This window comes from Cibotium barometz, chromosome 20 (genome assembly GCF_041138505.1).
Source record: "Cibotium barometz isolate CiBa-2024 chromosome 20, ASM4113850v1, whole genome shotgun sequence".
In the NCBI taxonomy this organism is placed as follows: domain Eukaryota; kingdom Viridiplantae; phylum Streptophyta; class Polypodiopsida; order Cyatheales; family Cibotiaceae; genus Cibotium; species Cibotium barometz.
In genome coordinates, this window is record NC_141065.1 from 15,633,421 (window position 1) to 15,639,420 (window position 6,000).

A 6,000-nucleotide genomic window follows, 5' to 3' on the forward strand; every position below is an offset into this window, starting at 1 on the left:
ATGAATGGAGCTAAGCCCTAGGCTAGTCTCCGGCAACGACGCCGAATATGTTTAAGTCAAGAGCTTACCTTAGAGTTGCTAAAGTTTGTGGTGTCGCTTGCCTTCGAGCCATAAATGCAACTTCTCAATGTGTGTGTGCTAGCTCCTCCATCACATCCTCACTCCATTGTCACACTAAAATGCTCTCTCTCTCTCTCTCTCTCTCTCTCTCTCTCTCTCTCTCTCTCTCTCTCTCTCTCTCACTTTTATATATCAAAATAACAACAGAGATTCCTCTTTATTTTTTTCTTGTGAATGTTTTGTGCTCAAATTGTAGAGCTTGTCACATGTGTCATAATTGTACAAACAGCTCATCCTTTTGACCTCTAGGTTAAAAGCTATGATCATTTTTACCAAATATGATATTTTTTTTAGAAAAACTTTTTGGTCAATGTGATAGAGTCTTCATCCTCTACAGGGGTGGTGACTCTAATTTATAAGATTGATTTTCATGGTCACTCCTTTTTTGCACAAATAGACATAATCAATTTCCCAATCATGGATCATTCTAAGTTGTCCCATAAAGGGTCTTCCTAGGATCACATCATACATCGTAGGCTTTTTGAAGTCCATGACAATAAAGACACACACAGAGAGAGAGAGAGAGAGCTCACATACAATCTGTTGCAAAGGGGAATGATTGTTCTTTGCTTATTAAGAAATTAACTTATGTACGTGTGACTAGTGTTCACACTTGGCCGGCCATGACTTAAAAATAGTCCATGGCGGCCTTTTACTAGCCTAAGCAATTACATATGAAGTCCAAGACTTCCCTATTTTACAATAAGCCTCGTGTAACGATACGCACTCATAAAGTACAATTATCATCAAAAAAAAATGTTGCACCTTTTGAAATACAAAGATGTCTTTTTATGTGCAAAAATATAGTGACGACATCGTAAGTTGGTGGAATGCCCTACAAAAATAGGATGGTCAAGTAACTGGAGTGGTTAATATACCCTCATTCCTATTGGTGATCGCGTCCTCCTGTCACCTACATCAATCTCATGAAGGTGTAGTTGTGAGGCCCAACTCACTGGGACGTTGTTGCAAAGGTTGTGAATGTATATCAAAGTTGTTCATAATCTACAATGCAATATTTAAACCAATAAAGTGTTCCCTAGATATTGGGAACTACTTTACCATGTAATAATGATGATTTTTTAATTGGGCTTTAAAATGACTAGTAGAATTTCTCTAATTATTAGAAAGAGTAATATAAAAGGTGGTCCAAATCTTGCATTTGACAACATTTTAAGTGTATGCCTCTTCAAACTCAACCCTCTATCACTACTGTGAAGTCATCTCTAACTATCGGTAGCTTCTAAACAAATCGCTAAATGATTATTATTATTATTTTCTTTTTTGTTTATTGTTTTTTGAAATAATTATGTAGTACTAAGGCACCACCCCGTAGTAGTGATCAAAGCAATGGCTCATAGACCTCCATTAAGAGTTTTTAAGAACCTCTAAGTATCTCATTATGGCAATGTTTATTCTACCCTTTTTTTAAAGACACAAGGTCCAACCCCATGAAGATCAAGGCTATGGTCCCAAGGCTATGAACCTACTCGCCTACCAAGATCTACATGGCGATGGTTATCTTCTTGGTCTCCTTTTTTGGGGTTTCTTATTAATATATTTAGTCTATTTTCACATATGCAAATTACCTAGAGAGATTTTACTCTAGCTAGCGAAGGCACACTAAAGACAAGGGAAGTACTTGGCATAGTTTATATAAGTATTGGACTATGACCTTTTCTCTAGGAAGAAATATACTTTGATGCTCATCAAACTAATAACTAGATGAATATTACCAATCATAAGATGATATAATGCAAGCACTCAAAAAAAATTCTAAAACATGAAATTTTTAATTTTGAGAGTTTTAGTTTCGAATGCTGAAGTGTTGAATTTTTTATGTAGTCCACTGTTCGTTGTCTATGTTGATCCTGTAAAAATATCACTCTCACTGCAACAATTCATCATCATATATCCATAATCGATATGTTCGTTCCAAATCAACTTCACTATGTGCATCCTCTTCCTCACCATTGGTCTCTACTACATAGACTTCTTCGGGTGTACGAGTCAACGGTGGGAGTGCTTGTCTATAAAGGGCATGGGGACTACCAACAAGTAAGCTAAGTAGCTACCTTCAGTTAACTGTTCAAGGAATTATTGCACTATGCTCCTAAAAGGACATATAGGTGGTAGCATTATCTCATAGAACATTGGAGTTATTGCATATCTTCTATTTATTCTCCATTGTTCTACAAGTTCTTCTTGTTCAATTCTTACTTGATAGGGTCCTCCCACTGAGAAGAGTACATTCATTTCATCATGTCTGTGGGGTTTCTCCTACCAATGCTGAAAGAGTCATGTCTCCCATAGCGTCTAAAGTATGTTCTACACTGCCAGCACAAAAAGGATGATGTGGGAAGCATGCATCTCTCACGGACTAAACATGGGGCAAAAAGATGAAACTGTGAACAAAAAAGATCCACAAATACCTTTCTCCTGATGATGCATAAAAGTAACGAGAATGGATTTGAAATGGAGGAATACTTCTCTCCCCTTGGTAGAACCACTTTGTACAATCTGAGTCAATGATTGGGGCACTCGTATCTACCCATGAGAAGTCCATGTTCACAGCATGTATTAATAAGTCATAGAAGATTGAGTTATTATTATTATTGTTATTTGTTATGGACATGAGAAGTCCATGTTCACAGCATGTATTAATAAGTCATAGAAGATTGAGTTATTATTATTATTGTTATTTGTTATGGACATCATTTCAATCCCTAGTATTAATTTTTTATACAATTGTTTTTGAGATTTACGTCACATATGTCTATTGTTGCTAAGGTCTAGTGTTTTAAGAAACCCAAGTGTTAAATCGCTTGCTCATCCATGATGATCCCTTAGCGTGGCCTCTGGATTTATTGGTAAATTTGACTTGACTTTGGCTTTCCAACTGGTAAGCTAAATTTGTGGTAAGGTACATGGGCTTTATGTGGATTTTGGTAAATCCACATGTTGATGTTGATGATGTGGCTCTATTAAGATAATAGAGATGGGTATGGCTACTTCTAAAAAAATTTACAGGTATTTGTAGCTATTGTAAGGCTAGGGAATCATCTACAATAGATGTTGTAGCCTTTGGTCTCCACTCTCGCTCACTTTGTGCATTTGGTTGGGATACATATATTGTTTTTGGTCTCCACTCCATCTTGGTTATTGTTTAAAGAAAGGTTAGGCCTCGATGGAGAGGTTCTCTTTGGGATCCAAATGCGAGAGTGTCCTCCTTCATAATAGCCCTAGGCTACAAGGAGCTTGGCTGGTATACAGCTTTGTTTTGAAGTTGGATGTCTCAGTCGAGGCTCCACTTTTCGTTGGCATTTTCGAATGTGTGAATTACCTTTGGACGAGGTTTTTGGTTGCCATGGTTTAGGTATGGCATTGTATCTATTCTAATGATCCAAGGTTTCTTTGGTACTCGTACTATTTTTGGGACTTGTTTAGGCAATCGTTTTATTGGTTTCCCAAGTTCTAATTTTTGTTCTTGTTGGCGAGGTTTTGGTTTTTCATTAAGGTTTATGGTTTTTGTCTGTGCAACAACTTTAGCATTTTTATCAGGTTTAAAACCTATATGACTTGTGTTATTGTTGTTAAAAGTGGAAGTTTAAGAGATTGCATGGTTCTGGTTAGTACCATGCTCCAATGGTCACTTTGTCATTTTGTAATTCAAGGGTTGTCATTCGTTTTATCCAATTGACCATACAATTCATTCCCATTATCCATGTTCTCCTTAGTATGATGTTTTCTTTAATTGTTCTTGTAGGGACCATATAAAATTTACAAAATGCACATTTAGTCCCAATAATAAACTCAGTTTAAGGCTTCTTACAGCCATTGCTTGACAATTGTTGACTGCAGCAGCAACCATTGCTATCAATGGTGTGTGAGATTTGGGTGACCTAACTGTTAAATTTGCAGCAATGTGATGAGCTATGGTGGATCAAATGCAAGAATCAACATAATTAGCAAGTGATTAGATGATGATTAAGATGAGATTAGTGAGCAATTAATCTAATAGCTTAATGTAATAATGGATACTAAAAAACCAGCAATTTCTCATTAGGCCAATGCCTCAATTTATAGGTTTTACATCCACAAGATGCCAAGCATCTAATCCCACTGAGTTCTCCTTGATTTGTGCCACCTCCCCTACATTGGGGCACCTTTTCCTAGAATCTTTCCACACCCCTATATTCACTCATGCTACCCTTGATTCTCTCATCATTCAGTAGATTCCTCTCACCTTTTCACTACTACCCACTTAATTACAGACTCCCTTTTACAATCTCTTGCTAAGGGCTTGTTCCCGCACACACCCATTCACTTGCATATTTCAACACCTCCCCTCAAGTGAATAATTCTAGCACACCTGGACCCTATACCAAGTTTTCCTCTTACTTGGTAGCCCATGATGACCAGTGCCTCAAGTCCTTAACTCATAGTCCTTGACACTCTCTCTCTATGTGTCCAAGGTTACTACAAGTGCCCGTGACCTTGACTAAAGTGCTCACACATACATATACCACATGGCCTACATCATTAGTGGCTCAGAGGTGGTTTTACTCTATTGGGTCAGGTGACATTAGGTTGTGGGGTGTCTATTGGAGTCACCAAGGGTAAAAGATGTGAAGGACAAGATTACACTTCCCAAGTTCAAAGGGGCGAACATAACCACCGAAGAATTGGAGCAATGGATTAGCAAGATGGAGATGTACTTTGCATTGTATCCCCGTGAAGAGGAAGACAAAGTACAATTTACCGTGTTGCATTTGGAAAATTATGCCCATTCATGGTGGTGGTTTACTCAACATGAGGGTATGCATTTTGACACTTGGGAGGCATTCACGGATGCCATGTTTCAAAAATTCACATCTCCATTGGAACGAGCTCAATTGGTGGGACAATTCAGTCAAAGAGTATAGTAACCAAATTAGGAAGCTTTCCATGTTTGTTGGGGGAATGAATGAGTACAACAAAATGGTGAAATACATACATGGATTGCAATCATCACTTGGAGCTGATGTGAAGGCTCAAAGAGCTCAAACTTTGCAAGATGCCATGTATTATGTGGAGCTCTTTGAATCTAATTATAAGGTGGGTGTTGCAAATAGATGGAATACGGGATCAACTAAGACATTTACTCTCAGCCCGAATGCAATAAAATGGCCAATTTCTACCTCTTCAACACCTTATGTACCTCGTGCAAGCTTCCCTCCAACTTCTACTCCCATACAATGATATCCTAGTGTGTATGGACAACCAAGAAATGTGAAATGGAGTGGTTCTATGGCCAAACCTCCTCTCAAGAGTGATGTTAAATCCTTTTCCCTTCAAGGCAAAGTGGTTAAGCAATTGTGACAAGTAGAGATGGAGGAGAAGAGGAAGAAAGGGGTTTGCTTCCTTTGCAATGAGAAATGGAGTCTCGAGCATAAAAATATTTGCAAGGCAAGGGAGGTAAAAGCTAACATGATCTTTGAGGTGGTTGAAGATGAAGAGGCACCATTGGATTATATGGATAAGGCTGAATTTCAAGATTATACAAATGAGGTGATAGAAGAGCCTACTCTTGAACCTTCTCAAGAGTTTCCATTTTATCTAGGTGGAGAGGATTGGATAGAAGTTGAAACAAAAAGAAAGGACAGCCATGCTCTGTGCCATTTCATAATATAAGAAGCTAAAGCGGGATGCAAAGGTTCCAACACTTTGAGGCTTGTGGGGAAGATTGGGAGTAGATCCATTCATATACTTGTTGATTCGGGGAGCACATATAGTTTTGTGAACTCTAAATCAATAAATTCTTTGAAACTATGCCCAATAGAGATGATGAAGCCTCTAAAAGTGGAGGTTGCAAATGGACAGCATGAGCTCAGCAAGAGT